Source organism: Herpailurus yagouaroundi, unplaced genomic scaffold (assembly GCF_014898765.1).
Source record: "Herpailurus yagouaroundi ecotype Mexico unplaced genomic scaffold, PumYag 141, whole genome shotgun sequence".
NCBI lineage: Eukaryota > Metazoa > Chordata > Mammalia > Carnivora > Felidae > Herpailurus > Herpailurus yagouaroundi.
The window spans coordinates 69,713,161-69,739,081 of NW_024412396.1; the positions used below are offsets into that span (position 1 = coordinate 69,713,161).

Genomic DNA, 25,921 nt, shown 5'->3' on the forward strand with positions numbered 1-25,921 from the left:
AATAACCCTCTGATTTAATTGGGCTTGCGGGTGGTAGCTTACGCATTATAACGGTCCCATTGACATTGGTTTGCACCCGAGGAATCAAATCAGTTCCTACTTGCAAAGGAAGCACTGAGTAGTCCTTTCTCCCCCGGAAGTGCCTGTGTTACTGTGAACGTTAACAGGAGTCAGGCCCGGGCTTGGAGGGGTTGGGAAGAGACCCTGGAGGTTCAGTGGGGGAGGCCGGACAACATCCCATTGCTTTCAGTGGGACCGTGTGCCCTTTGAAAAGCCCCGCCGTGGTTTTAAGAGGCTCTCTGTCCAGGTCTGGCCGCAATGCCAATAGAAGCGTCTAGTGATAACATCCTAACTGTACGTATGGGCACGCAGTGTCGACACCTATATCTACGTATATCTTCCCCGTCTCTGCCTCCGAACCACTGGGATGTATTCTGCCAGGAGCAGTACAAGAGTCGCCGTATCAGATGACCCAGGCCACACGTTAGCCGTGCTCATAAATACCAACCTGGCAAAGTCCATCTCGTGTGGCGCCACAAGGCCAGTTTAATCCTAGCGGCTCCGACCGCGGTTCCCAGGGAGCAGAGTATTGAAGCCGTGCTGATACAACGATCAGATCTAAATCCGTTTTGGGCCAACCTTTCCCCGGGGAGAGATCGGGACGCCGGACTCTCCCTTCGAGGGCCGGGCGGGGGGCAGAATCACAGCAAGGCTCTGGGGCGGGGGGGAAGGGGAAGAGGGGGAGCACAGAGGCTGCGGCCCTTCCTCCTGCTCCAGAGGGCACCTCGCCTGTGTCCAGCAGGCCCGTCGTCCCGCTGGTGGTCAGGCAGGCCCCGCCCACTGGCGTTCTGCGCATCCACTTCTTCAGCAGGCTTCCATTCATTGTCAGGCTGGAAACCCAGCCTTCCCCAGCCCCGGAGCCTGGAAGCTGAGCAGAACTAGGCAATTATCTGTTTTGAAGGAATACACTGATTTGACATTCTTAAGAAGTCACAGACGTCTGATTTCATAATATAATTTGTAGAAGTAAAAAAGGCAAGTTAAACATTTGCTTACACATATCATGTTTACATGTGTTCAAAGAACTTTCCAAAACTTTGCAGTTTCATCCAACTGCATCTTTTTTAAGCTCGCTTCGCTCTTGTAGGTTTGCAAACAAATTCCGCAGCACATTCAACCGCAAATTGATTTACTTTTGGGGAAACTCCTTGAGTTTCACGACTTTCTTCTTGCTGTTTAACGTACACACAGATGCAAAAAAGAAAAAACAATCTCCTAACACAGGAACACAAATCTGGCATCCGGAGGAGTCAATTTTTTTTTTTTTCCCATTTATTCTCAAAGTGAAGGGAAAGCGGCGATGGATGTGATCCAGATCATAGGAGTGTGCAAATGACTTCTGGGGACCCGCTGGCAGAGTGAGTGACAGCCGCAGCTCGGGGCAGGGTGGGTGAGGGGGAGAGCAACGTCCCCGCGCAAAGGGAACCCACACTTCACTGGGCATGTGCCCCGGATGCCTGGCCGTCCACTACCCGGGGAAGGTGTCACCACCCACTCCGGCGTTCAGGACGGGGAGGCGTCTTGGAAAGCCCGGTCGCCCGTACCTCTGCTGGACCGCAGTCCCTGAGTCCACGTGTCACTGGTGTTCATTCTTCCGTGTCTCCTGAATGCGCTCCATCACTCAGCACTGGGACTCTGGCAGTGGCCTCCGGAACGACCTTACTGAGGGGAAAATCATAAGCCACGCATCTAATCCAGTTGCCATCCTTCTTCAACTTACCAGGACTCTCCTTTCTGCAGGATAGAGGGCCAACTCCTTGGCATAACTTCGAAGGCCGATCACAACCAGGCTTCCGCTTTCGTTAACAACCCCCTCTCCATGAGAGCGCCTCAGGCCCCAAGCAAGTTCTGCACGTACGCCATTTGGTCTATCCCACAGGGCCTTTGCACACGCCATTTCTTTGACTACGAGCACCGTCCTGTCATTTTTCACCTGGAAAACTCCAACTCATCCTTCAAAATCAGCTCCGACACCACTTCTGGAAATCACCCCTGAGCCTCAACACAGGGTTAGGACTTTCTTCCTTTTGTTCCTTAGCACCCTAAATTGAATTTTTGAAAGCTGGGCTATGTTTACCGTGAGTTGGCAGAATCTGTCTTGTTTAGGACGACGATTTGGTTACCGGTGCACAACAAACACACACAGTTCCTAAAAATGTAATAGACGGCATGTAAAGGTTTCTGCATAAACTAGATAAACGGGGGCAGCCGGGTGGCTCAGTCGGTTGAACGGCCGACATCGGCTCAGGTCACGATCTCATGGTTTGTGAGTTTGAGCCCCACGTGGGTCTCTGCACTGACAGCTCGGAGCCTGGAGCCTGCTTCGGATTCTGTGTCTCCCTCTCTCTCTCTGACTCTGTTCCCCCGCTCACACTCTGTCTCTCTCTGTCTCGGAAAAATAATAAAGAAACGTTAAAAGAAAGGAGTAGAGAGCTAAATGAATGAATTAGATGATGAAGTGGAGTATAATCACTCAAATGGCTATGGCTCAGACCCTCCTCCCCACGGAGGGCCCCTCACAAAGCGATCGCAGCGAAAGAGCCAGGCCACTGAATGTTGCGGACTCCATGGTGGGTGAGTACGGTAACCATGAACTCAGGTGGCTGGACAAAGTGGCAAAGTGACATCATTGCATAAGCCTCTCATCTTCAGACCTTCTCCTTCCTTCTCTCCCGATGCTTTGGCCCCTGGAGATGCTGGAGGGGCCCTAAGACAAGGTGAGCTTATAAGAGAACGTCAAGCCCTGGAGAAGGAGCTACAAGGCTTGAGGGATGGATGGCAGGTGTCTCTTCTTCCAGCCGAGCTGGCCACGGACCTCAAGGGTGCCCAGCCAGCTTCTCCCTGGCCGGAATTTCAGGATATTCCCTACTCTACATCCTGCCCCGTGAGGGGGGACAGTGACCTCCCTGACTCCCCTCCCTCCCACACCTCAAGGTGTGCATCTCATCACTTTTAGGGCAGGTCCTGGAATCTTCCAAGGATGCCAAAGGCAAGAAAGGCCTTTGAGTCAAAGGGCTCCACTGAATGAGACGTTAGTGGCAGAAAACTAAGGAGGCCAAAGTTTACCAACACAGAGGACTTTCAATCTGCCTGGCTTCTGTCCCCGAATAAAGGAGCATATGTCCAGCCTCCAGCCGTCCAAGGTTTCTGGTTTTGCTTTTGTTTGTTTCCTTTTGAGACGTCTGTGATTAAGCCGGTGTCCAGGCCAGAAAGGGTGACTCTGTTAGCTCTCATTAGCTTGCAGCCTGGTTGGCGGCCCCCCTCTGCAGCCAGAGCTCTGCCAGTAAGGCCTGGAAACCCACAGCGTTAATAGGAACCAGGCAGGGAAAGTGAAGCTCAAACCAGGATTGTGTCGCAGAGGCTCCCACAGCCACTCAGCCGCGTGAGGCCTGGTGCGGTCACGCGCTGCCGAGGCTCCACCCGGAGTGTTCTAGGCGAATGGGTGGGCGGTGGGGTGCTGGGACTCGCACTCCGGTGCTCTCTGGGTGTTTCTGTCCAAGCTGACCGCTTCCAGAGTCCCCCCCCCCCTTCCCTGGTTCCCGGGAGCCAGCCCGGTGGGGGAACCCTGGCCTCCCGTGCGACCCAGCCAGAATGTAAGTGACGGACTGGGGGTTTCCTGTCTCCCCCCTGACACGGGTCCTCACAGGCTGGGAGAGGGCTACAGGCACTAGGGGAGCTCCTCTGAGCGGAAGGCCTGACTCAGGGGCCCGAAGGAAGCAGGCGAGGACACTGACCTCCTCCTGGGTGGTCAGCTCACGGAACCATTGGCAAAAAATTAATCGGAGGCTATCGGGCTGCTGTGGTAACTTCCAGAGCCCACGCTACCGCGCTTGGGAGAGAGAACGAACAGCGAGAAAGGCTCTCTGCAAGGCCGTGGCCGATGCTGCCTCGGCTCTTCCAACACTCGCGAAGAGGCGTGAGTCGCTGTCCCGGCTCAACTCCGCAACCCACGTGCGCATCACCTGGGGACAGCCACGTCCCCAAGGAGCTCGGTGTCACTGCCATCAGGAAGTACAACCTCCGGCCTCCCCGTGAGCCAGAAGCTCCCGTTGCAGACTGGGATGCCCCTCCTCAGAGCCCCCACAACTGCTGTGACCTCCTGGTGTCGAGGGCGGGGGCGGGGGGTGGGTAACCCTCGGGACCCGAGCCTGGGGAGAGTATCGGGGGCCCCGAAACATACGCGGCACTCAGTACCCCTCCCACGAATGGCGAACCAGTACCTGGATTTCCCACTTTTCTTTTTGTGCCTTTTACTTTGGGTTTTTCCATGGAAAAGCTGGCCTGATCCATAAAGCAGTTTTCAGGTGAACTTCTTTCTTTCTTTCTTTCTTTCTTTCTTTCTTTCTTTCTTTCTTTCTTTTTTGTTTTTTTTGAATGTTTGTTTCTTTTCGAGACAGACAGAGAGACAGAGCGTGAGTGGGGGAGGAGCAGAGAGAGAGGGGCACACAGAATCCGAAGCAGGTACTAGGCTCTGAGCTGTCAGCACAGAGCCCCACGCGGGGCTCAAACCCGCGAACCGTGAGATCATCACCTGAGCCGAAGTCGGACGCTCAACCGACCGAGCCACCCAGACGCCCCCAAGTGAACTTTTGATAATATGCGCAGTGAGGTGACGTCCTGTTACCTGTGTGTGTGTGTGTGTGTGTGTGTGTGTGTGTTTGCAAAAAATGGATGCATATATGTATATTTATATATAATATATATCACTATGATATGATATACTAGTAATGGGTATTAATTATATGTGATATGTATTTATAGGTTGTTACTAATACATGACACTACTTAAAAACACAAAAGAGAAGTCATTCTCATTGGAGAAAATTTGGAAAATACTGAATAAAGAAGAAAATGTAAATCACCCATGGTTGCATCGCCCAGAGATAAAAACTATTAACATCTTGATGTACTTCATTCTTTCAGCAAATATTATGTTACAGATTTGAGATCACACTGAATAAACAATTTTATATCTGGCTGTTTTTCAATTAATGTCGCATTGTAAGTAGGTTCTGCTTTCCACCTTTCTCAGGGACATATTTCTGTTTGGGGTTCATTTTCATTATGTTTCATAAAAATAATTTTTCAGGGGCACCTGTGTAGCTCAGTAGGTTAAGCATCCGACTCTTGATTTCAGCTCAGGTCATGATCTCAGAGTCATGGAATCAACCCCACATCGGGCTCTGTGCTGACAGTGTGGAACCTGCTTGGGATTCTCTCTCTCTCTCTCTCTCTCTCTCTCTCCCTCCCTCCCTCCCTCTCTGCCCCTTCCCCACTCTTTCTATCTGTGCCTCTCTCTCTCTCAATAAATAAATAAACATTTGAGAAATAAATTTTCACTTTATTTGAGAGACAGAGAGGGCAGAATTTCTGAGCTATGTATAGACATTCCAGCTGTTGATGTTTGCCCATTCTCTGGATTTCTACAGCCTGCTGGTAGTTGTAACCAAAAAAACAATAAAACCACCTGCTATCAATGCCCCAAAGACAGGCCAATTCTGTGAAAGAAATCAGCCACACAGAGCTCAAAGCTAGTCTGGCCCCTTACAGAAGAGCCATGTGAGACCCCCAGGGGCAAAAAGAGGAACCAGATGCCACGAAGTTACAGGGTCACTGATGCAGAATGGGGACCTTCCCTCTCCCGACCTCTCCTCCTAAAGTTTCAGGGGTGGGGGGGGGTGCTGCCTGGATGCTTCCTTTCCGATTAACCGTTGTATTGTCATGTTTATTTATGTATTCCCACAGTCCATGGGTAAGCCATAATCTTGTATTCCAACTGTGAGTAATCATTGCGTTTCTCTTTTTTTGTATATTTTAATTGAAGTATAATTAACATACAGTGTTACATTAATTTCAGATGTACACATAATGATTCAACAATTCAATCCCTTGCTCAGACCTCATCAAGATAAGTGTTCTCTCCATCTCCTCTATCTATTTCACCCCTCCCCACACCCCTCCCCTCTGACAGCCATGTGGATGGATCCAGAGGGTGCCCGGCTAGTGAACTAAGTGAGTCAGAGAAAGGCAACCGAATCGAAAACATTCAGATCAGGCCTAGGTAGAAGTTGGGTGAGAGGTTTTGAATTGATCTTGCCCGAATGAGATAAGAATTCTTTTGTTCTTTCTTGGATCGGTGTGTTTGGGGAGAAGAGTATCTCGGGGGTGCTGAATAAGAGGTAAACTTGATCCTTCCGTGATATCAGACCCTTACTTTATTTTGCGAAAACAGATTTAAAAAAAAAAACTTGCTCGGTCGAGCCTCCCATCTGCTGATGCGTAGATCTGCCTGTCACTGACTGTGAAGATGGGTAACGGTTCATTTTATCCGGGAACTCCTGGGACAATTTCAAGTGATCTTCTCCCGTAAGCTCTTGTGTGCCACACGACGTGCTAGGCAAGGTCAGTCTGGAGACACGCAACCTTTGTAGCTGACCTAGGTCAGACAGAAACAGGGTCCCAAACCCAGGTCTGCTCTGCTTTGTCTATCTGTCCTTGGGCTTAGTTTTGGGCCCAAGATCTTTCTGAGTTTAAGTGTTTGGTTGTTCCCCCCCCCCCCTTCGTGCTGTCAACGTGGTATTAGACAAAGCGTGCGAAGTCCTTACCACCCAGCCCATCACATAACACCTGCTGGGCGCACGTCCACTTTGCCATTACCGTCCTTATTATTCCTGTTGTTATCATCACCATCACCATCGTCGTCGTCAGTCCTAACTGGGCGAGAGAAGCCTTCACTGTAAAAGAGATAGTTAAGATTTTAGAAGACATACAAGATTTCCAAGGTGCCTGTGGGCAGAAACACATCCTGGAGAGAAGAAAGACTTTATGCAAAGACTCAGAGGTGTGGGAGAGCTACGGGCTGCTTTCAGGGATCAGCAATGGTTGGAACGGCTGGCATTAAAGGCGGGTTTCTGGATGGAGCCAAAGGTGTCGATGTCTGAGTCTTTGGAAGAGCTGAGGTGTAGCCTTAGACATGGCGAGCAAACGACGCGGGGTCACGAAGGGCTGCCGCGGAGCGTAAACACTGCCCTCTAAATACGCACAACGACCTTGGACCAAAGTGTGGACCAAAGTCAGGGTGGAGCCTGGGTCGGAGGAGACTTGGAAATACATACAACTAGTGAGATCGGGAAGAAAAAAGGTACCCAACGAATGGGGTTAGTGCTAAAGCAGCCAACCACAAGGAATGCGGGGAAGGTGGCTGAGGTTTCTGCCCGAGGGTCACAGGAAGGACCTCTTCCCCCTGCACCTGGGCAAGTCCTTTTCCTTCTCGAATTCGTGAAACGGTTGAAAAGCGACAATTTGGATTTCTATTTGCAGAGGATTCTCTGACCGCAAGACCTGCTTTCAACCTTCCTGACAGATGTAAAATGTGGATTTTCTCTTCTGCCACCTCAGTTTGATGGCCCCGGCTGAGCTGAGTCCCACACAGCTGGAGGATCTACTTCCAGGGTCTATTCCTTTCTGGAAAATGGCGTCTGCAAATCCAGATCTTTTAAAAGGTCTGAAAGAATTATTTGGGTGGAAAGAGAAGGGAAGGAGGAGGAGGGAAGGGGAGGGGAGGGGAGGAGGGAAGGGAAGGACAGGGTGGGGAGGGGTGTGGAGGGGAGGGGAGGGGAGGAGAGGGGAGGAGAGGAGAGGGGAAGGGAAGGGAAAGGGGGAGGGAAGGGGAGGGGAGGGGAGGGGAGGGGAGGGGAGAGAAGAGGAGGGGAGGACAAGGGAAGGGAAGGGAAGGTAGGAAGGGAAAGGAAGGGAAGGGAAAAATTAAAAGAAGTAGGATTTTTTTTTTGAGTACTAGATTCTCTGGTTCTATTTAAAACAGATTTTATAAGAGATTTTAATTTAAAAATGTATGCCCTCAAACTTTCCAGAAAGATTTCTACTGTGTAATGTAACAGACCCCTGAAAAGTTGCTTCTAGTTTATTCAGAACCGGTGCTGGGAGCACAGAGATGAAACAAATATATTCCCCACTCTCAGGGAGCCCCTGTCCGAGGCAAGACACAGGCAGGGAAGTGCTAGAATGGAGGCACGGCAGCAAGGGAAGTGGAGGCCCGAGGAGGCAGCCTCATCTGCCTGGGGAGAGAGGCAGAGTTTTCGTAAGAGGATGAAGTCCAGCTTTCTATGCCACAGTGATGGATGCATTTGCCATATGGTGACCATATTTTTGGAATCAAAAACCGGGATAGATGATCTGACACAAGTTCTGTCGATGGGACAGAATATTTGAAATCGAGGCTGTCCGAGGAAACGCAGGACATATGGCCACCATAACCAATCATTACTGTGCTTCAGGGGGCATGGTTTGATCCACGGGGTAACCAAAGCCAGGATTCAGGCAGACAATTTACATTAATGCTTAAGTGCAGATGTATAAGAACTGCATTTCCTGACCTCTTTATCAGACAAGGCAAAGGCTGGGGTGCTAAGTAATTCACAGCAATCTTAAAAAGGCCAGGGATGGGTGAATGTTAAAATGACAGGGCTAGAAAGACCCTTCGTGACCACGTGGTCTAAAAACTTCATCTCACTGTACCATCAGAGAAACTGAGGTCATCTATCTAAAAGCACGTAGGGGCGCCGGGGTGGCGCAGTCGGTTAAGCGTCCGACTTCAGCCAGGTCACGATCTCGCGCTCCGTGAGTTCGAGCCCCGCGTCAGGCTCTGGGCTGATGGCTCAGAGCCTGGAGCCTGTTTCCGATTCTATGTCTCCCTCTCTCTCTGCCCCTCCCCCGTTCATGCTCTGTCTCTCTCTGTCACAAAAAAATGAATAAACGTTGAAAAAAAAATAAATAAAAGCACGTAGTTGCGATGGGCTGGAGCTGGGGCCGGGTGTTGTCTGAAGCTCAGTTGGGTGTTATTCCTTGCACTACATCAGGGCCGGAGGTGGGGATACATCAGAGGAGCCCGTACATTATGAGGAACCCACACATTCTGGCCTTGGCCACACTAAGACAACATTCAGTAGACTACCCCGTCACTCAGCAGCCAGAATGCTGTATTTGGCGACCTTGAGCTCAGATCTCACCCGGATATTGATGAGGTCCCAACTGAATGAGTGCCAGGCCATTTAGGATATAGAGGATTATTATAACAAATGTTGGCAGTGCTTGAGTCCCTAGCCCTCGTATATTTTGTTGAGAATTCTCCAGCAATGAGGAGGCTGTGAGAAAAAGAGAAGGCTCGTCGCAAAACAGTAGGGTATTTCCTCATGAGCGGTCAGGAGGCAGAGTTCAGGGTCAGCTGGGTAGGTGGAAAAATCACAAGTCTACATGGCTTTCTCCAAGATGGTACCAGGGAGAGATGGGAACCCACTTGATAACTAAGCCCATTGATCTCTAATCCTTGGTCTTTCCAATTTGGAAAGACACTGAGCTCAGAAGTGATGCTGATAAGAAACACTTAGTATTTTTTTTTTCAACGTTTATTTATTTTTGGGACAGAGAGAGACAGAGCATGAACGGGGGAGGGTCAGAGAGAGAGGGAGACACAGAATCGGAAACAGGCTCCAGGCTCTGAGCCATCAGCCCAGAGCCTGACGCGGGGCTCGAACTCACGGACCGCGAGATCGTGACCTGGCTGAAGTCGGACGCTTAACCGACTGCGCCACCCGGGCGCCCCGAAACACTTAGTATTTTTGCAGCGTCCCCCAAAACGTAAGACACCTGCCCAGCATGTGAGAGGGGCAGGAAGAGAAATGGCTTTTTTTTTTCTGGGGTTCACAAACATCAACTCAGATCTCTGAGATTAAATGCATGACACGCTCCTCCTAGTGTGCATCGGGGCTGGACAAAGATAATTAAGAAGGACCAATGGGATGGCCTGTGTTTTGGACTATTCATCTTCTCCTCTGGAATTCCAGAACAATCCCACCTCAGGAATCTAGAGCTGTTTGTGGGCCTGTGACAAGACCCGTGCATTTTTGTCTTGTCCTTTTTTGCCCCCTCTTCTCTGCTTTGCTTTGCTTTGCTTAGTATTTCTCCCTATCTGGGCTGGCATACAATAGTGACTCAAACTAAGTATGCATTATTCTTTGCCTGGGCGCTGTTAGGATCCAAAATATTCCCATAACATGTTGAGCATCCTTAGCCATCCATGCCTGGGTCCACCCAGCCACCCATCTATCCATCCATCTCTCTTCCCATCCACCCAGCCAGGCATTTATTTATTCTTCTCTTCAGTGCAGATCAGTAGTCATTTCTTGAATTACATCTAAGTGCCAAGGATACGTGCAAATACACTCCAGCAACAAAGATAAATATGACCCAGACCTTGAATTAGAGAGATCACTCATAATCCCAGAGGCAGATATGCAGTTATGTCTTGATAAGTGCTATAAAGGCGTGATGAGTGCTTGGGAAGGGCAGGGCTTGGGGTACATTCTGTGGAGTCTTGAAGTGAGCGGTGGTTGGCCATTTGAAAGGAGAGGGCAGGTAGGAAACACCAAGTCGGTAAGCCAAGCTCAGAGATATGGAGAGCTACAAGCAGCTGGGTGTTTCTTTTTATTTATTTATTCTGGGGAGGGAGAGGGGGAGAAGGGACAAAGAGAGAGGGGGAGAGAGAGAGAACCCCAAGCTCCTGTCTCGCCCTGCCTAGGGGGACCAGCTCTTCCGGTCTGCCTGGGACTCAGGGGGCTTCCAGGGGGCGGAGCTTTCAGTTCTAAAACCAGCGCTGTCTCAGGCAAACCAGGATGCGTGGGTTGCTGTAAAATACGCATTGAGCTGTGTGGTGAGTAGAATAGGGACGCCTTAGGTCATCCCAACCCCCGACCCGCGACTATGTCACCTTACGCGGCAAAAGGGACTTTGCAGGTGTGATTAGGTTAAGGGTCTTGAGATAGAGCTGTGGTCCTGGCCTCCCCAGGTGGGCTGAGGGTCATCAGAAGGTGACACTTAGAAGGGATTGGGCGAGACGTGTCAGGGAAGTAACCTGGTGACGCAGGTGGGGGTCTCAGTGATGTGATTGCTGGGCGGGGTCTCACATCACGGAATGCCTCTTTTTCTAGAGAGTGGAAAGGAGGGCACGGCTTCTCCCCTAGAGCCTCCAGAAGGATCACGAGCCTTCTGGCACCTCGATCTGAGCTCTGTAAGAACCCACTTTGGAGGGTTCAGAGGATACCTGTGTATTGTTCAAGCCACTGATGGTGACTTGTCACGGTAGCAATCAGAAGCTAATACCGGGGCTCCTGGGTGGCTCAGTCAGTCGAGTGTCCAACTTTGGCTCAGGTCACGATCTCACGGTTTGTGGGTTTGAGCCCCGCGTCGGGCTCTGTGCTGACAGCTCGGAGCCGGGAGCCTGCTTCAGATTCTGTGTCTCCCTCCCTCTCTCTCTCTCCCTCTCTCTCTCTCTCTGTCCCTCCCCCACTCGCACTCTGTCTCTCTCTCTCTCTCCAAAATAAATAAACATTAAAAATATTTTGAAAAATATTTAATGAGAGAGATCTTGTACTCATAATGTATTTTTGACTGGGCATGTATTTTCAAGGGGGAGGTGACATCATCTCCAAATGGACTACAATTGGTTCTTGGGGGAATGGGGAAATTCTTATGTTTAAAGCATAAGTATCCAGATGATACGTAAATAGATACACAGTACCTCTGTGGTATTAAGATTTCATGGAGGGTTATTGGGAAAATGTAAATACATATACATATCCTCTGAGTACAGGTTTCCCTCCCGACCAAAAGAAGAGCATTCCTATGAAAGCTTTTGCAAGTTGAAATGGTACAAAGCAAAGAAGCAGTTACCATTAATTTTTACAGGGAAAAATTGAGCTTTCCCAGACCCCCCCCCCAAAAAAAAAGCACCTCTCTTAGTCCCTAAGACATGTCTTGCTATCGGGAGCACAAAATAAATTGAGATAAAGCTCGCAGATCCAGTGCATAGCTCTAGGGGCTTGATGCTGAGGTGCAGAGTGGGGGTCCCCGGGGAAAGAGCCGGCCGGTGCCCCCTCCCCGGCTGCTTGGGGTGCACGCTACCTCTGTAACGGCCGGTTGCAAACCCAATGCTGAAAGTTATTTTGCTTTTTGCCTTTTTTTTTTTGGTAAAAGTGAACATCTTGTTTGGCTTTCTTTCCATTCGTGACAACGGATCGTAATGCAGGTCTTCTGTAAAAGCAAAGTAAAGTTGGGGGCACCAGGGTGGCTCCGTGGGTTGAGTGTCAGACGCTTGCTTTAGGCTCCGATCATGATCTCAAGTTTCCTGGGATCGAGCCCCGTGTCAGTCTCCGTACTCAGCATGGAGCCTGCTTGGGATTCTGTCTCCCTGTCTCTCTCTGCCCTTTCCCTCCCCACCTCCTCTAAATAAACTTTAAAAAAGCAAAGTGCAGTTAACACAAACTTGCAAAGGCCAAGGATACCTGTACTCCGATGAAACAAAAATAACATTGAGGACCACTTGTCTAGTGAATGCACCCCACAATCCTCTATCCATTAAAACATTTTAAATGGGGGGCGCCTGGGTGGCGCAGTCGTTTAAGCATCCGACTTCAGCCAGGTCACGATCTCGCGGTCCGGGAGTTCGAGCCCCGCGTCAGGCTCTGGGCTGATGGCTCAGAGCCTGGAGCCTGTTTCCGATTCTGTGTCTCCCTCTCTCTCTGCCCCTCCCCCGTTCATGCTCTGTCTCTCTCTGTCCCAAAAATAAATAAACGTCGAAAAAAAATTAAAAAAAAATATTTTAAATGGGACAGGCAAGAAATATGGAGCGAGGGAAGCCAGGGAACTTTATGGAGTCAGTCTGATAGAGGTTGATTTTGATTCTTTCACTTAGCTGTGCGGTAACTCTGAGCTTACGCTCTGTGAGAGAAGGAATCCACCTCAGAATATAGCTGTTAGTGTTTAATTAGGTAAGAGAGACAAAAAGATATAGAATAGATTGATAGATACAGATGTGGTGGATGGACAGGGATAGACATAGGGAGAGACTTGAGCGACAACTGGTGCAGGTTACAGTTCCCAGTGATGGCTCTCCTTTTGTTTCCTTAATCTGGTTCCTTCTTACAAAATATACTCTCGGGACCCCTGTCTTACTGTCCCGCACCCCACAGCCACTGCCACATATTTTTGCCCATACAGTGAATCAACCTATGGACACCTCCGGATTCATTTCAGTCCCTGATTGGTTGAGCCCCAAACATGTGTGTTTGATTATTCCAGAGCCCAGGAAGCAGACGACCCTGGGATACACTGACCCCCTTGACCAATGATGGAAGGAAGGCGGCCAAGGTGGCTTGTCTAAGCTCCCCCTGCTGGCCAGTCCCGATGTTGCAAGACAGTCACCACACCTTCCAATATGATGGGGTCCAAATGCAGTGGGGAGCTGAGGGTTCAGAGGAGCTGGGCTGTTTCGCCTAATATACTTTCATAATAACCACTTTGTCCATATAGACACTGCCTGTGCTTCCTAAGACAGACTTTGTGCGGTACCATCTTATCTGCCTATGCTCAGGGGTAATAGGACAAACACCAGACGGTTTGTTGTTGTTAGAATAAGGACATTGTATCATGACATAGATCTCTTTATGGAGATATACCGGGGGTGGGGGTGGGGTGGTGTTGAAAGTTGAAAGTCATGAGGGCATTCTTCCTTTAATTTGATGACCATTATGGGTTATAATTTATCATGTTTCCCTTTTTGCTCAGGCTCTCAGGAAACTCAGAGGAAAATTTGTGTTACATCCTAACATCTTTACAGGGTTTTCCTACTTTTTTGTTTTATTTTCTATGTTTCTTCTTCTTTTCTGCAGCTCCTCTAGCCTTCCCAGAATGCTGATGGGCTAACTTGCCCTCGGGAAAACTAACACCAATGTTTATTCCCAGTAGAAGACTAGAGCTTGGGGGGCCTGGTGGCACAGTTGGCTAAGCATCTGACTCTTCATTTCAGCTCAGGTCCTGATCTCAGGGCTGTGAGTTCAAGACCCACATTGGGCTCCATGATGGGCATAAAAAAGAAAGAAAGAAAGAAAGAAAGAAAGAAAGAAAGAAAGAAAGAAAGAGAAAATAGAGCTCATTCACCATTCCCTTCATTTACAAACTCATCAAGTATGGTAGTCCTGCCTTTCCTCATGAATGATCGATATTACACTTAGATTGTGACCCAGAGGACATAACACAGAAGAGGCCACTTGGACCAACTACATTCAAGGATTCACTATTCAAAGGTACTAAACAGAAAGTGCTGGCCTGAGCTCTGAGATTAAAGCTCAGGCCAGAGGTGCCTGGGTGGCTCAGTAAGTTAAGTGTCCAACTCTTGATTTTGGCTCAGGTCAGGATCGTGGGATCAAGCCCTGTATCAGGCTCTGTGCTCATCATGGAGACTGCTTGAGATTCTTTCTCTCCCTCTCTCATTGCCCCTCTCCCCCACTCATGCTCTCTCTCTCTCTCAAATAAATTAAAAAAAATAAAATAAAATGAATAAAGCTTAGGCCAATGTTTAGGCCACTTAATGTAGGTGTTGTAAGAAGTGAACTGAATGGCCTCTCCAGTTCTGAGCTCACAGTGTAACCGGGGTTGCTGGCAGGAAACCAGTCAGTGCAAGGCGGTCTTCCACCAAGGCGGTGCCATGGTGAGAGACGGACTATGCCACTCGTGAAATGCCACGGAGGGGGCTGCTCCCAGCCCTTGAAATCAGGCAATGCTTCCCAGAACTTCCTCTAGGCATTTGAGCTGAATTTTAAAAGACAAACAGTTGAGAACTTGTGTCCACGTGAAAATTTGCGCAGAAATATCTACAGCAGCATCTTACTCATCACTGCTCAAAAATAAAATCAATTGAGATATCCTTCAATGGGTAGACGGATCACTGAACTATGGCACCTCTCTACTATGGAATATTATTTAGCAATAAAAAGAAATGAGCTATCAAGCCACGCAAAGACATGGAGGAAACTTAAAAGAATGTTGCCCAGTAAAAGAAGCCAGTATGAAAAGGTTATGTAATGCATAATTCCAGCTAGAGGGAACTCTGGAAAATGGAGGCAAACCTAGAAAGAAAGTAAAATATCAGTGATTGCCAAGGATTTGGAAGCAGGGACTGAAGGATGAAAATGTTTGTTAAAAAGAAAAAAAGAAAGACTGGCTGGAGTGAAAAGTGAGTGAGAACGAAAAAAGAAAGAAAGAAAGAAAGAAAGAAAGAAAGAAAGAAAAAGAAAGAATGAATTAATATGTGAAAAGGCAGAGCCTACCTCTGTCAAGACAGGTAATACTGCTTTGCAAGAAATAAAATATAAGGGAAGATGAGCATAAGAGAAGGGAAACAAAAAATAATATAACAACAGGGAGGGGGACAAAATAGAAGAGACTCATAAATATGGAGAACAAACTGAGGGTTTCTGGAGGGGTGGTGGGAGGGGGGATGGGCTCAATGGGGAAGGGGCACTAAGGAATCTACTCCTGAAATCATTGTTGCACTAGATGCTAACGCACTCGGATGCAAATTAAAAGATAAAATAAAATAAAACTGTAAGGGAGGAATGATGGCAGATGAGGCCAGACAGAACATGGTCCAGACCACAGGAGTTTGTGGTAAGAGCTTGTGTTAAGGAGCTTGTCCTTAACACAATGAGGGATGTCTAGAATTTAAGTTCAAATGTGAAATGGACGCATGTCTTGTCAACTGCCCCCTGAGAAGCTGTGGGTTCAACGTACCCACTCTTCCACTCTTCCCAGAACAGTCAGTAGAGAGGAATGCATTTGAGCATTTTCTTATATCTATTTGCTTAATATATTTCACAGGAAGTGCCAGTGACTCATGGGGCAGTCTCAAACCAGGCAGAATGAGTCACTTGTTGTAAACCTACGGTGTGCTGGCTGTGTTCTCTGTCTATCTGTCTGTCTGCTTCTCTCCCCTGACCCACGTCTCACGCTGTGTGTCCATTTCTACATGAACTGCTTTCAAACTTGGTATCCCACCCCTATCCATCAGATTTCAACTCTGCCAGCCTTTGGCAGTGCAGTTCCTCCTTGGCATACTGAATTGGAGTGAGGGATAATGAACTGGCGGCACACTGGTGATTACATTTATATAGACTGGTCATTACATTTATATTACTGGTCATTACATTTATATAGACTCCTGTATCCATAAGCTTACAAGGTATAGGCCATTATTAACCATTCAGATTAGTTTCCTAGGGCTGCACAGAGAAGTACCACCAACCGAGGGGCTTGAAACAAGAGATACTTATTTTGTCATAGGCCAGGAGGCCAGGAGTCTTGACATGAAGGGTCAGCAGGGTTGCTTCCTTCTGGAAATTCTGAGGGAGAAGCCCTTCCCTCCCTCTCTCCTGGCTGCAAGTGACAGCCGGCCATCCTTGGTGTTCTTGGCTCGTGGTTCTCTACAATCTCTGCCTCCGTCCCCACGAGCTCCAGGTGTCTTCTGCGTTTGTATGCCTCCCACTTCCCTTCTTGCACAAGGACACCAGTCATGGATGTAAGATCCACTCTAAAGCCAGCCTGAACATTCCCGTCTGTAGACCCTCATCCCGATGACATCTGCAAAGGCCCTATTTCCAAATCAGGTCACATTCACGAGTACCAGGGGTTAGGAGCTGGTCATACCTCTTTGGGACACATAGTTTGAGCCACCACACCATTGTATAGATGAGAAAGATGAGGTTCGCTATGGTTAAGTGGATGGTCCCAAGCACAGAGCTGGTAAGTAAAGCGACTAGAGGCCAGCTCCTGTGATTACAGAGCCAGGTCTCAGAAACGATGATCTTTGACCGTGACAGTTCATACGAAGAAGCACATATAGCACTCAGAACCAGTGAGAATCAAGGATGCGTTAGTTGGGACTTCTGGGCAAGAGGAGCGTCGTCTCTCCTTTGTGGGAGCATACTGGTTATCAATTGCTGTATCACAACCATTCTGAAACTTACTGGCTGCAACAGAAAACATTGATTAACTCACAGTTAGGGGTCAGGGATATGAACGTGGCACAATTGCAGCTTCTATGTTTTCAGGGTCACTCACAGGCTGTCAGCAAGGTCATGTCAAGTCTCGGTTGGGGAAAGGTTTGCTCCCAAGGTCACTCATAGGGACATCAGTAGACTCAGGTCCTCGTAGGCTGGTGGGTGGCTGAGGACCTCAGTTCCTCACTGGATGTTGGTCAGAGAACATTCCCCATTCCTTGTCTCGATAGGGCAGCTCACCCCACAGCAGCTCGCTTATCCAGAGCAAGCAAGTGAGAAGAGCCATGTAGGGCATGGAAGGATAAGAAGAATCACCGGTCTATCATAGACTAATCTTGGACCCGACATCTCAATCATTTAGTTACTAATTCCAGCCCTTATTCAGGGGTGGGACATTCACAAGAGTGTACATATCAAGAGAGAAGATCATCGTGGCCCATCTTGGATACTGGCTGCCGCAGGGAGCCACTGAAGTAGATCCTCACTGATCCGTGGCTGGAGAGATGGAAAGAGGTGAAGAGTAAGACTGGGAACCCATTTTACCATTTTATTCTGATGAAAGAAGAACTCTAGGGTTACCATCAACCATGGCATGAAGCCCGAGGATGGTGCCAACATCATCAGCCACAGAAAGAAGAGACCCAGAAGAACCAGGTACTTAGTGGCATGATGGGGCTTCTTGATCAAGCCTCACCTGACTGTGGGAGCCTCTGAACTATTCAGATAACACTGAGTGGATACGTTTAGTCTACAGAAAGTCCTAACAGGTGCATGACCCTGCATATAAATACAGTGGAGGTGGAGGAAATAACTCCTTGAGTTTATTTGCCTCTTGAGATAGATTACCAGATATAATCCTATCTCGTGATCCATTATCATTTATTTGACTGCTACCGACCCACATCAGTGTTGTGAGCTGTTGTCAGCAGCCTCACGGTTGGGTTTCCAGCTGCATTCATGTTCCCTTTCTGTGCAAGAACTCCTCGTGTTTTGCCAGGAGCCCCGAAGTCAAGCAGCTGATTAGGTTAATGGCCGTCTACACCTGAGCACAACGCCACCCCCCACCCCCACCCCACCCGAGCAAATCCCAGGGACTACTTCTTTTGCTGTGTTCACAGGTGGGTTTCACGCAAAATTAGTAATGAGATCTTGCCTCCAAATCCCTTTTCCCTGGTGAGTGCACTGGGGGAATCAGCCGGTCTGAGGCGAGCTCATGTGGCCTGTGTTTTTCTGCTGATGTTGAAATTCTACCATCGCCCTGCTTTGCCCTCCCACCTGCAACCACCCACACAGAGACAACTAACCATTAACCTGTCTTTTCCTGTTTCACTGAGGAATTTGTTAACAACCCGCGGCCTCAGCCCCCAATCCCGCTCTCCCCCTTCCTCGGGCTTCAAACAACACTGACTTATAGAAAGTCACACTGCATTTGTAGAGATGCAACGGTGCTGTGGTCCTTTTAACTTTTTAAGAATCGTGTGGAGTTCTTTAATCTTGATATGAGTCACCCCCTTCCTGTTACCCCATAAACAGTGTCTAATCTGTAGGCTTCAAGTTAGTTTTCTGATGAAAATTACAGGTGACAGAGCCACACCTTCTGCTTCAGGGACTGTGACCCTCTCCCAGGTGGACACTCGGATCCCCTGCAACCTGCTCCACCTTGATCATGGAGGTAAGAAATAACTATTCTCTAGAGAGGTCGTGTCTGACTCGTAAGGAAAAAAAAAAAAAGGAGGTAGATAATAGGAAGGGTGTGGATTTTGTTATGTCTTTCTTTTCTCACATTTTATTTGTAGAATTTTAATGACTAGATGGTAGCCTTCCCTTTTATTTATCTACTTTCAAATTTTAATGAATACGTCTGGCTATAATTACCTAATTTCTACATTTAAAATGACTAGACACATAGAGGTTGGAGCAAATTGCATCTTGATGTGATGGTATCATACAGTATTAAATGCTGTGCAGGTATGGATTAATCAATAAGCAAGTTCACTTCTTATGAGCCGCGGTTCGTTCTTTAAATTGAAGAGGAATTGACGAAAGGAGGGATGGGGTTTATTGCTCCTCTCCTAGGATAAAAATCTACGGTGAATTGGTTCATTTCGCCTGTTGTTTCTTTATCATCCAGAGCAATGGCTTAATCCTGTTGCGAGTGGCCATTGTAAGCAGGGAATGCTCATGCTTTTTCTTTTTTTACGATTTTTTAAATTTTTTAAAATTTATTTTGAGAGAAAGAGCGAGGGAGCGCGCGCGCGAGATGGACAGAGAGGGAGAGAAAGAATCCCAAGCAGGCTCCACACTGTCAGCAAGGAGCCCGACGCAGGGCTTGACCTCAAAAACCACGAGATCATGACCTGATCCAACACCAAGAGTCAGACGCTTAACCGACTGGGCCACCCAGGCTCCCCTTGCTCATCCGCTTTCAGTGGATTTCTTCCCCACACTCTGTACACTTAACATTGAAAAGGGGGTCTTAGTACCCTCCCCAAGTCAGTTGATTCTGGAAAGTTCACAGAAGATCGACACCACTTCTAACAGTTGAGGAATATTGGATCCTCCCCTTTCAAGGAAATGGGGTCCTAGCAAGATTGGGAGTCTCAGCCCTGAATACAGTTCATTGTATTCAGTAAGCAAACAACGGTTGTGGCAGGTTCCATTTTCAGGTACTTTGCCACGTGTTGCACCCACACGGGTTCTGATCCTGAGAGCCCTGCTATAAGACACGGGCTAGCGTTCCCATCCCCAATCGGTGCGAGGAAACCCACGTTCTGACAGACCAAGTCATTACAGTAGCCATCTACTTGTCAATACTTTAAACCAAAGAGGTCTCACATTTCAGCTTGTATTTTTTCGCCCACACTCGTACACTTTGTTATTTATTCCTTTCTTTCCTTTTGAAGTAGTCACAGCAATTCCTCCTCATGCTCTGTTAAAGGCAGGTCTCATTGCATTAGGAAAGGCAGTTGCTTGAACCTCTCCATCTATGGCTGGCACCTAGAGAGAAGAAGGCACGAACCTCTTGAGACCGGGAGGCCCAGACACAGGTGATAAGGGTCCAGGTGAGACCAGAAAGGGCAGGAGGTGAGCCGGCTAATGGACTCCCACCACCCGCCCACGGGGAACCCCAGGGGCCCAGTGGCTCAGAATTGTTAGCCAGGCTAAAAGAGCATCTTCAGTTGTCCCAGGGGACAGCCATTTAGCCAGGACAATTAGGCCATTTAAACTGACCATATTTTGTGTTAGAACCAAGGGAATTCCTGGTTCAACCTACCTGGCGCTCTTAACCTCACCGACTAAAGGGGCGTCGAGGGAACCCCGGAGTCTTCTCTCAGCCTGGTGACCAGAGAAGTTACTGGCAAGGGGTACCCTAAGAGTTCATGGACAGCCTATGCTCACAGGAGGAAGCTGTGTGCACAGAGAAGGTAAAAGTCGCTGAACACAAAATGATGAAGCTATAAATAAAGTTGAAGATGGAAAGAATAGGCTCAAGGTGTAGGATAGAGGACCCATGAACCACAGGATGGGGTAAAGGTTGCTTTCATCAGGCAAGTTCAAGCCACTCTGGGTCACCTAGCCCAGGAGAAGGGGGGCTGGGGTAGGGCTGATTGAGAAGATGGCCTCTTGCTGAGTCTGGAGGGGTGCCAAGGAGTAAGTAGGACAAAGACGCAGAGGAGTTTTCTAGGACGAAGGGGCATATGTCCTGGCACAGTGATCTATTTACATTTACATGTAATTCAAAATAAATTTAAATTTAAATTTAAGGAAGGGCGGCTTGATTCATTTTCAAAGTGACTTTTTAAGGTATTCCCACCCTCCGATCTTCCCCTCACCCCTGTTTATAAGACATATCAGATTCCAGGTGCTGCAGTATTTGACTTTGAGAGTCCAACTAATTTTATTACCTGTTAACGTGCTAACCAGTCACTCTGTAAATACCCCTCCCTGTTCTCCCAGAGTCCCTCTGGGGGTCTCACACAGAAATGCCCTCTGCTGTCCGCTCTACCTGTTCTATGCACCCTCACAACCCTGATGGAACCACACCCCCTCCAAGAAGTCTTCCATGATGTTCCATAGTCTTTTCTTCTCCATTTCTCAGCATTCGCTGGATACCATCAAAGCTGTACTCTGATTTCTATCTAAATTCTCTTGTTTAATGTGGGGATGAGAGCCCAATTCCACTATGAGCTCTAGTGGGGGAGGGGGGACCCTATCCTCCGTGGTATTCCTGATTCCCCAGTAGGCTGAACACAGTGGGTCTGGCCACACACTCATCAGCGACAGGTATGGTGCCTCTTGACAGATTCTAACCATATTAGATTTTCTGCCATAGGAAAAACAACACTTGTCCATGTCTGAAATCTCATTTTCTCTCAACCAAATTTCCTTTCCAGTTTTATTTTGACAAATTAGGCTGGTTAGAAATTGCCTCTATATCAATATATGAAAGGTGCCAGGCTTCAGGTACTAGGCTTTCCTATTTATTTATTTATTTATTTTTAAATTTTTATCAATGTTTATTTTTGAGGGAGAGAGAGACACACACAGAACCCGAAGCAGGCTCCAGGCTCTGAGCTGTCAGCACAGAGCCTGATGCGGGGATCAAACCCACGAGCTGTGAGATCATGACCTGAGCCGAAGTCGGATGCTCAAGCGACAGAGCCATCCAGGTGCCCCTAGGCTTTCCTTTTTAGACTTCTGAAGGTTATCTGAGGTTTGGCAGAACACCTTAGAGTTTACGGAAAACTTCTGGAGTCATTTTCATTATTTCCTTTATGAAAGACTGGAGGTGTATCATGTACCTATTCGACAGGTGAAGATGCTAAGACATAAAGGAGTGGCCAAGGGTGAGCCCAATAAACCACAGGAGAGGAAGTGAACCCAAGTTACCTACCATCAAACGTCATGCTCATTTTGCTATGACACGCCAGCCTTTGCTTTGTCAAATTTTACCTTAAAAGTATATGCAACAGCATTTATGTCGAAACATAAACGTAAACCCAGTGCAATGCGGAAGGACAGGCACCCACTGGGGCTGAGTGAGGGATCGAAAAGGCAAAAGGTGTATTGTCTCCTTGGAGAGAGGCGCAGAGGTATTTGTCGTCCTTTCTCTTCATTTAAGAAGTCCAATTGTATAGAAAGACACTGTGTTTTCCTCAAAACCTGTTCGGGCATTGCAAAGAGCTATCCTCGCAGGAACAAGAGCAAAAAGGGCTCCCATAATTTTTAAATCAACGCATCGACTATAAAATATTCAAACCGGAAAACCAAAATAACCAAAGAACATGATGCGTTCAAGAGGAAATCCGGGAAGAGAACTCAAGAGGAGAGTGGCCATCAGTTGGCAGTCAAGTTTCAGTGTAATGTACCAGTGTGCAGGAACAAGGCGATTTGTTGCACAAACTGAGCTGGAGGTGACAACATTGTTGGGGCATTGTGCTTTGCGGTGGAGGGAGAGAGGCTGTGAGTTCTGGCTTTGTAGTTCTGTAGAGACTGCACCTGGGCTAAGCTGTGCAGATGTGGGCTGAGTGTTACGAGCAGGATGCACGCAGATTGGGGGGCACTTAGCCAAGGGATCCAAAAATAATTAAGAGAAGAGTGAGATTACCTTTCATGGACAGATACAAAGACCGACTGTATGTACTTACCCTAAATGACAACAGAAGGAGACCAGAAAGATAATTGAACGATCATGAAGATCAAAGGGCTAGAAGATTTGCTCTCTCTGGCACAAGGGTCTAGAATTGCAAAACCCCGACCAAATGCAGGATGCTAAAATGCAGGTTGCTTGGCAGAAACCCTGTTTGAAAAAAATACAGGGAAGTTCTTTTCCTAGGGGGAGCTCCGAGTTGGGGAACCAATCAAAATCTGTTAGAAACTATCAAAAATGCTTTTGGAAGGGAGGGAACTTGAGTGATGAGCAAAAAAGGGCTTGGAAGATCTGCTGGGATACATAGTTCATCATCACTCACTCCGACAACATGGCATAAAAGGAAAAAGCTTGATTTGTGTTGGTCAATTATGTGTGCATTCTACAGAGCCTGGGGAGTAGAAACAGGGCCCCTAAGTTTCTTACTGCAGTGACAGGCTATAGAGCGTCTCTTTGGAAGAAGTCCCCCCCAAGAGTTTTTACAAAGAACAAAACTACATTCCTGAAAGTGTGAACTCGGGGATACAAGAGAGAACAAGAGATCATATTGGTGAGGGAAAAGAGCATTTTTGAGGTCCTATAGTTGATTTGAAGAAAAAAAAGACTATTAATAATTTGTCCAAAATATATATATTTCCCTTTATTTCACACCTTCATTCATGGTACTTGGAGTTGAATGGTAGACAAAGGAGATGGAACTCTCTAAGAAGTAAATCATATACTACTAGCTGAAGGTTGACCAGGAGTTAGATGAGGTTTGGAAGAAAGCAGCAGATGAGAAGGATAAGACCTAGAGAGAACAGAGCCCAATGCAGAATTGAGTGGTCATGGCTATAAGGTCCAGAGAAACAAGACACAGAAATCCAGGTCTTTGTGAACCAGGCAGAGGGTTTGAAACGCCCATACGAGCAGGGGAACCATTGGAAAGCCTCAAATAGAAAAATGATGTGATGATACTGGTATTTTAGAACCGCCATCCTGGCTATTAGGAGGAGGATGGGTGGGAAGGGTAAAATAACGAGAGGCAGGGAGGTGAATTAGGAGTTTGTTGCAGCAGGCAGAAAAGAGACAATGTTAGCCTCAAGCAAGGGAATTATGGAGAATGGTCTTGGATTGGAGAAGCTGAATAGATTTGAAAACTATTATATGCAAAGCATCCAAAACCCTTGTCATTTATTTTAAAATTTTTTTATGTTTTTTTAAATTTATTTTTGAGAGAGAGAGAGAGAGAGAGAGAGAGAGAGAGAGAGAGAAAGAGAGAGAGCAAGCAAGCAGGGGAGGGGCAGAGAGAGAGGGAGACACAGAATCCGAAGCAGGCTCCAGGCTCCAAGCTGTCAGCACAGAGCCCGACCCAGGGCTCGAATCCACGAACCGTGAGATCATGACTTGAGCTGAAGACAGGCGCTTAACCGACTGAGCCACCCAGACACCCCTTGTCATTTATTTTTAATGTTTATTTATTTATTTTGAGACAGAGCGTGAGAAAGCAGGGAAAGTGCAGAGAGAGGGAGAGAGAGAGAATCCCAAGCAGGCTCCGCACTGTCAGCACAGAGCCCCACGCAGAGCTTGAACCCAGGAACCGCAACATCATGACGTGAGCTGAAACCAAGAGTTGGATGCTCAACTGACTGAGCCATCCAGGCGCCCCGGAAAAAGTGTTGCTTAATAAGGTGGGGCGAGGTGTTCAGGGGGGAATCAAATGGATGTGGAGATTGTGGTGATGCCACTAATGAGGGAGCATTGGAATGGAATAAGGGTTTAGAGGTGTGTAGAGAGACGAAAATAAAATCAGTTTGAAGCTTTGAGTTTGAGGGCTCTGTGCAATAGTCAAGTCTCCATACAGCCATCGCATCCATGAATGGAAAGTTCCGGGATACGGGTCGAGGCAGGACTGGAGCTGCAGCTTTGGGACGTATCAGCATCTGATGCCTGGGGAGCAGAGGGAATACCCAAGACACAATGTAAAGAGTTATTATTCTGATCATTTAAAAATGCCATATGGCCAGCCTTGAGGCATATCAACAACTAATGACTAAGTGGAGAAAGACGGTCCTGGAAAGGAGAGTGAGGAGAACATTTGGAGACCCAAGATGTTAAACCGACACCCAGTGGCATAGGCGCTGAGACGCTACTATGGGTCAGGCTTTGTTGATACAGAGATGAGTAAAACCAGCTTAGATGATCAGCCTGCCCGGAGAACACAGGAAGACTTCTGAGAAGAAGTGGCGTTCAGGTTGTGTCTTGAAGGCCGAACAGGAATTTTCTGGGAAAAGAGATGTCGCAGGAGTCAAGAGGGACAGAACGTGCAGTCAGAGAATTGTGGCCCAGCGTGACATGCTTGAAGGACGAGAGGCAGCTGTGTGCTGCACGTCCAAAAAGTTTGTGGTGAAGGGGTGTCCAAGAGGCTAGAGAACACATGGGTCGTTGAAGCAGGAGCCTGTGCCAAGAGGTTTGAGTTTTTCCTTGCTAAAGATGGGGGCCCTTACAAGTTTATAAGACGATAAGGAACATGTATTACCTCGGTCTGGAATCATGTGCTTAGTAATTGCCCTGAAAACTAACGACCTGTGTAGAAAAGGGACTTTTGGGGAAAGAGAATCAATAGACCTCAGATGGCAATTGAAGATGCAGGGCTGAGGCCTACCTGGAACTGGGGTCACCCGTTATGTCTTGATGCATGTCTTGGACATGTGGGTAGAAGATTCTGCTTTTATAGGGAGACAGGGTTGGGGGCGGGTTTTATAGGCGGGCAAGGAAGAGTTCACTTAGGGTACACTTAATTCGGACAGTCCCCTTGCATTAGCTTATTTCCATTAAAACAAACAAACACAACCCCCTGGGAAGTACTATTGACTAGATGGCAGGGATTGAGAGGAGATACAGGGATAATCAAATCTCCGTGGAAATTCTATTTGACTCCCCACCGTTGGGTAAGAGACTCCAGACCATGGCCAATCACATGTCGGCTTTATCTCCATTTCAGGGTCTTTGGAAAGGCGGGCAACTGCCTTCTACCGGATATCTCCTGTGTTCTAGGAGCTTTACCCGTGCGATCCGTCGGCGTTAACATCGACACTATGAAGTTACACTCAGAAAGGTCAGTGGGGTGGGCAGAGGGAGTCTGTGGTGTGCATTACCAGCCTGACAGTTTCTGCCGCCCTTGTGAAGACCCCACGCAGGTGGCTGGTGCGACTGTGCTCTGATTACCTTTAATTCTTTTTTTTTTTTTAATTTTTTTTCAACGTTTATTTATTTTTGGGACAGAGAGAGACAGAGCATGAACAGGGGAGGGGCAGAGAGAGAG

At 47.8% G+C, this 25,921-nt stretch overlaps 1 long non-coding RNA gene across 1 annotated transcript; it reads left to right on the forward strand.

Annotated features, from left to right (window-relative positions):
- Window positions 1–24,174: 24,174 nt before the first annotated feature.
- Window positions 24,175–25,714, forward strand: LOC121031337 (uncharacterized). Its single transcript, XR_005790691.1, has 2 exons — window positions 24,175–24,287; window positions 25,601–25,714. It is a non-coding gene; the product is annotated as an uncharacterized LOC121031337 (long non-coding RNA).
- Window positions 25,715–25,921: the final 207 nt, after the last annotated feature.